Source organism: Engraulis encrasicolus, chromosome 19 (assembly GCF_034702125.1).
Source record: "Engraulis encrasicolus isolate BLACKSEA-1 chromosome 19, IST_EnEncr_1.0, whole genome shotgun sequence".
NCBI classification, from domain to species: Eukaryota; Metazoa; Chordata; class Actinopteri; order Clupeiformes; family Engraulidae; genus Engraulis; species Engraulis encrasicolus.
In genome coordinates, this window is record NC_085875.1 from 28,872,403 (window position 1) to 28,878,749 (window position 6,347).

The window sequence follows — 6,347 nt, forward strand, 5'->3', positions numbered from 1 at the left end:
AATGACCTCAGCCGGACTCGAACCGGGGTCCCCGTGGGCAATGTAAGCCCAAATGTGGGGAGCTTAGCGCGATGCTCCCCTGGGAGCAGTTCTTAAGTGAACTTGTTATGAAGAGACTCTGTTACGTAGTGCTTTATATTGCATGATGGCTGTGTTTGTTCAGCTCTTTTAACAAACATTTAGCACAAGATCCTGTTGCTTCATGAGCTGTCTAAGAGAAATTTTTTCCTTTGTATTTCTTGTCCAACGTAAGGAACTTCTAAACTATTCATAACTTCATTACACCATGTGCTCGGTCTGCCCTGTGTTTTGCATGTGTAACAGGGCGCACCTGCTTGGTGACGCTCCTGTTTGATTGACAGCCGTAGGCGGGCTGAAGTCGTTAAATACCTGGAGAGGTTTATTCCTCTTGCTGGCGCTTCCGCTCACTGCCAGGCCGCGCCGTGGACACTGGTCGTAGCCTACTGTTCGAGGTCGAATTGAATGAAGAGCATTGGGTTGAACGTCAAAGTTCGCCCTGCTGTGTGCAGTTAAACTGCTAAAGTGGCGCTGTAAACCAGCCCGTGGTAAGTTATGGATTTAGTTGTACTATCGATTCACGCATTCCCTTACTTGGCGACACTGGTGCGTAATTGGAAACCTTGTGTTTTAAAACAGTTCCTGGTAGCGAGAATCGCCGTGGCGTGGTGGCTCCCCGGTGATGGTTCTGAACTATATGCCTGCCAGTACATTCCAAGGTGGGTAGCCGGTAACACCTGCACGCACCACCTATTGTAATCCCTACGTTCACAGTTTTGACTGAAGGTCTCTTTGTGTTTGTAGCTATCACATCCGTGATCTTCGACCAGTGATCAGCGGTGCGCGATGCGTCCTTCCGTCAGCTGCTGTTTTGATTGAGAGAAGATTCAGCCCGTTTTGTTTTGTTTTGTTTTATTTGAGTTACATGTGGTCTACTTTATGTTTGTTTCGTCGTGCTTGCGCTGTGTTTACGGTGGGTGGCTGTTGTTGCAACTCCGCCTCCCCTCCCCTGCACAGTGTGCTTGTGCGCCGGCGCGCGCTCTCCGGCCCAATTAACCGCTGAATAGTATCCAGTGGCAGCACGAAACCCATGGACTGACCCGTGTGCTGTGCCTTATATTTAACTTTCCCCTTGTGTGCTGTGTATTGCATGTTTCTTCTTAGACGTGTAGTGTGTGCCTTTTGATTTCATTTGTGACTTTATTTTAAGTGTGATTTGCGTTGCTTTAATTCTCTTGTCATCTGGGGATCATCGGTTGCCTATTGGTTCCTGTAAAGCCTATCTGCGGCTAGGAGTGTGTGTGTCGTCTGTGTGAATGTGAACCCTTTTTAATGTTGCCTCTTTGTACAGTGTTGCATTTGTGGAGATGTATATAGCTTGGTCCAATATGTAATTAATAAAAACTATTGTAATTGGGATCCTCGTCTCTTGTGCCTGTACCACGAACCTGTGAGCCTTTCTAAGGTCAATTTTGGTGGTAGATTACGGTCTACCCCTGGCGTAGTCGCTACATAGTTCCAAGTTGGTAATTATTTACAAATATTTAAAAGTCCACTCTGCTACATTTGGCGTTCATGTCGGCAGGATGTATAGCCAATTATAGAGACGTGGATCCCATTCTGTTCTTGTAAGAGGCTGGACATTAAATGTACAAATGCATGATTGTGTTACAGCAGTGGTTATTGTTTAGTTTTGGGTTGCCTTCTTTCTTTTTCGTTAATAATCAAAACAGCAGCTGGTTGTTGGAGCCTGGCTATACCAACAGGTGAGCGGTTGCGTCCAGTCAGTGGTGTTCCCCGTGGTTCTTCCCCTCGTGAGTCTTAAGTTGCGCACCCCCGTCAAACATGGAGAGACATGACCTGTCGGAGCTGAAGGAAATTGCAAGAAAGCAGCAGGTGCAACTCGACCTGTTAGAACAATGGGTCGACATGTGGAAGCAAAATCAACAGCATTCTCCAACAGGCTCGCATGGTGGGTCCATGATATGCTGGCGGTGCCAACGGCCCGGCCACCTTGCGCGCAACTGCAATAGGCCGAACTCTCCCTTACGTACCCAGCCCTCTCCGTCAACATGGTCTAGGGGCGGTGGGCAATCCTCCCCGTATAGGCCGAGAGGAGGACAGTCAGCCACAGGGCCGGGGAATCACGCTTCAAGTGGGGGGCTGCAGGGCTCTGGGAACGTGTTAAACCAACAGGGTTTTACACCTGGCGCTGTCCTGCATTGTCTGTGTATGTGTGCGTGTGTGTGCTTGATGGTATTGGTTAATTGGCTGTGTGTTTTTTAGGCGTGTGCGTTTGCGTGTGCGTGTGTGTGTGCTTGTGCTGGTGCTTCTGCGTGCGTTTGAGTTAGCGCGCGCCTGTGACCGCGCGGGTGCCAATGTGCGTAGGTGTGAATGCCAGTATGTGTGTGTGTGGTTGTGATGACGCGTCATGGTGGGATGTGGGTTTCAGTGTTTGAGGCTAGCCAGTTAATCGTCTAGGCATCTCTTCTCTTTTGATTGATTGGCTTCTTTTTTATTTCTTTGTCGTCGGGTCGCCGACAAAAGAAGCAGGGGGAAAATGTAACAGGGCGCACCTGCTTGGTGACGCTCCTGTTTGATTGACAGCCGTAGGCGGGCTGAAGTCGTTAAATACCTGGAGAGGTTTATTCCTCTTGCTGGCGCTTCCGCTCACTGCCAGGCCGCGCCGTGGACACTGGTCGTAGCCTACTGTTCGAGGTCGAATTGAATGAAGAGCATTGGGTTGAACGTCAAAGTTCGCCCTGCTGTGTGCAGTTAAACTGCTAAAGTGGCGCTGTAAACCAGCCCGTGGTAAGTTATGGATTTAGTTGTACTATCGATTCACGCATTCCCTTACTTGGCGACACTGGTGCGTAATTGGAAACCTTGTGTTTTAAAACAGTTCCTGGTAGCGAGAATCGCCGTGGCGTGGTGGCTCCCCGGTGATGGTTCTGAACTATATGCCTGCCAGTACATTCCAAGGTGGGTAGCCGGTAACACCTGCACGCACCACCTATTGTAATCCCTACGTTCACAGTTTTGACTGAAGGTCTCTTTGTGTTTGTAGCTATCACATCCGTGATCTTCGACCAGTGATCAGCGGTGCGCGATGCGTCCTTCCGTCAGCTGCTGTTTTGATTGAGAGAAGATTCAGCCCGTTTTGTTTTGTTTTGTTTTATTTGAGTTACATGTGGTCTACTTTATGTTTGTTTCGTCGTGCTTGCGCTGTGTTTACGGTGGGTGGCTGTTGTTGCAACTCCGCCTCCCCTCCCCTGCACAGTGTGCTTGTGCGCCGGCGCGCGCTCTCCGGCCCAATTAACCGCTGAATAGTATCCAGTGGCAGCACGAAACCCCATGGACTGACCCGTGTGCTGTGCCTTATATTTAACTTTCCCCTTGTGTGCTGTGTATTGCATGTTTCTTCTTAGACGTGTAGTGTGTGCCTTTTGATTTCATTTGTGACTTTATTTTAAGTGTGATTTGCGTTGCTTTAATTCTCTTGTCATCTGGGGATCATCGGTTGCCTATTGGTTCCTGTAAAGCCTATCTGCGGCTAGGAGTGTGTGTGTCGTCTGTGTGAATGTGAACCCTTTTTAATGTTGCCTCTTTGTACAGTGTTGCATTTGTGGAGATGTATATAGCTTGGTCCAATATGTAATTAATAAAAACTATTGTAATTGGGATCCTCGTCTCTTGTGCCTGTACCACGAACCTGTGAGCCTTTCTAAGGTCAATTTTGGTGGTAGATTACGGTCTACCCCTGGCGTAGTCGCTACATAGTTCCAAGTTGGTAATTATTTACAAATATTTAAAAGTCCACTCTGCTACACATGGACCCAGGTTACCTCACATCGTTCTTGGTACAGAGTTGGTAGTTCCCGCTTAGATATTACAGTATAAGTTTGGCAGCATTCAGTAGGGCAATATTTACACTGTAATTGACAAAATGTTGTGCTGTTGGTAACATCCTTACCTTCAACTTGAATGCTGTTGACATCTATACTGAGCATAGCTAAGAATGGACTGCTGGATGTAACAGCGTCTACAAGGGTGCTGGTCACAATGCTTATGTCAGGAACATCAGCCACTGCGTTGAATATGAGGACTGTGGACGCAAGCACTGCTCCTTGAATAGCACTACAGTAGAACAGACATTTGAAATTATGAATAATCAGCATTCAGAATAAAAGTACATGCAACATGTGAAAGGCTTATAAAGGGTGCAAAATGTTGTTTTCACCTGAATCCATTTACTTCAGTGTGACTGAAGCTTATGCCAAGCTGGGCTGAGTAAAGGGCATCCAACTGAAATTAAACAACATTGTTTCAATAGTTGGCCTGTGCCCATCACATGAAATTCACTGATAAATGCTATACCAGTAATGAAGAATAACAACTAAAAGGAAACATTACTGCTGAAGTGACGTCAGCTGACAGAGAGATGAAGGCTTGTGAAGAGATGTCTTCTAGATCTGCTGTAAAGTCAATGTCTAAGCTGAAGCTCGCACTGAACTTGGTTTCCACATCTGGCTGTACAACTGAAATTGAAGGTAGATGTTTAGGCACTTGGGTCAGAAATTGGTTCAGTCAATTAATCAGTAGCAAAAATGGAAAGGCATCAAGAATGATCTCCCTTGAACACTCTTGCCACAAAACAAGGCAAAGAAACATGTAAAACCATGGCTCTCGACCACACATTCACTGGATCAGACAGCACATCTTCTTTCAAGTTCAGGGGTAAGAGATCCTGCTGCAAATTGATATATGAAGTTCCACACTTCACATAGATGTTCTCAACTATTGCTGAGACTCCATTCCAAACCTCTCTAAGGCTGAGAGAAGTTGCTATAAACTCTCTCTGTAGTCTGTACTCCACTGAACCAAATGAGGAAAATTATGTTGATCTACGAATGAGGCTTTTAAAGCCGCTTGCACACCTATCCGATCTGATAAGACTCTCCATCTACGACTACTCAGTTGTCTGTCTGCTCTTTTCGGTCTTGATCATTTAGTTACTCATTTATTTATTCATTCATATAGGTCAACAATGCCTGTCAAGAACCGCACTGACCAAGGCTGGAAAGAGGAGGACAGTGAACTTCTTTCAAGTTGGACTACGCTACCACTTGCCAAAGATGTATTCCAGCAATAGATCTGCCAATTCTCGGTGCAAGTGCATGAAGGCAGAGTTAAAGTGCACACGTCTGTGCAAGTGCACATGCAATTTCTAAGACTGACCACTGACTGTTATCATATCTGTTATCTGTCACAGTTTAAATATTATGCAGCGCCCCCTAGAGTCTGTTTTGTTATCTGTGTTTTTGACACTCGGACGTCTATAGACCCTTCACTTCAACACATACAGTATATCACGAAAGTAAGTACACCCCTCACAGTTTTTGCAGATTTTTGAGTATATCTTTTCATAGGAAAGCATTACAGAAATTTCACTTTGACACAATGACTAGTGACCTTTCAACATTATATTTAACCGCTTAAATTTCTTGTTCAGTCAGAAAAAAAACAAAATACAGAACATTTTTTTATCTTGGTCTCTTCATATCACACAACATGGTTCCAGTGATCCATATCCTTGGTCTGTTCATCTCTCTTGAGACCAAGATAAACAAATTTGCTTTAGATGGTGTCAAGCATCTGTTGTGGTAAACAAGTGAGTTTTACAAAAAAAGTGTATCCTCTCACTAGCCAAGCATGTGGAAATTATTTTACTGATGCCATTCATAACTTCATGGCAACATGTGCTTGGTGTGCCCTTTTCATCACAGGGTTCCAGGTTACCTCACATCATTCTCTTTGCAGAGTTTGTAGGTACTGTTTAGATAATATAAGTTTGGCAGCATTCGGTAGGGCAACACTGTATTTACAATGTAATTTGCAAAACGTTGTGGTGTTGGTAACATCCTTACCTTCAACTTGAATGCTGCTGACATCTATATTGAGCATAGCTAATAATGGATCGTTGGATGTAACAGCGTCTACAAGGGTGTTTGTCACATCGCTTATTTCAGGAACATCAGCCGCTGCGTTGAATGTGAGGTCCGTAGACACAAGCACCGCTCCTTCAATAGCACTACAGTGAGACACACACATGAAGTTGTGAAAAATCAACATTCACAGAAAAAAGTACATGGCAACAACATATGGAAGGCTTAAAAAGGGGCGAAAATGCTGTTTTCACCTGAATGCAGTTACTTCGGCTTGAATAAAGCTTTCGCCAAACTGAGCAGAGTTAAGTGCATCCAACTGAAATTAAGGGGAAAAAGGTCATTTCAATGATTAGACTGTGAACGTCACACAGAATGCACTGA

At 45.1% G+C, this 6,347-nt stretch overlaps 2 long non-coding RNA genes across 2 annotated transcripts; both read left to right on the forward strand.

Annotated features, from left to right (window-relative positions):
* Window positions 1-411: 411 nt before the first annotated feature.
* Window positions 412-1,431, forward strand: LOC134470098 (uncharacterized). Its single transcript, XR_010039151.1, has 3 exons — window positions 412-566; window positions 658-737; window positions 823-1,431. It is a non-coding gene; the product is annotated as an uncharacterized LOC134470098 (long non-coding RNA).
* A 1,243-nt stretch (window positions 1,432-2,674) lies between these two features.
* LOC134470099 (uncharacterized) lies at window positions 2,675-3,701 on the forward strand. Its single transcript, XR_010039152.1, has 3 exons — window positions 2,675-2,829; window positions 2,921-3,000; window positions 3,086-3,701. It is a non-coding gene; the product is annotated as an uncharacterized LOC134470099 (long non-coding RNA).
* The last annotated feature ends 2,646 nt before the right edge of the window (window positions 3,702-6,347 follow it).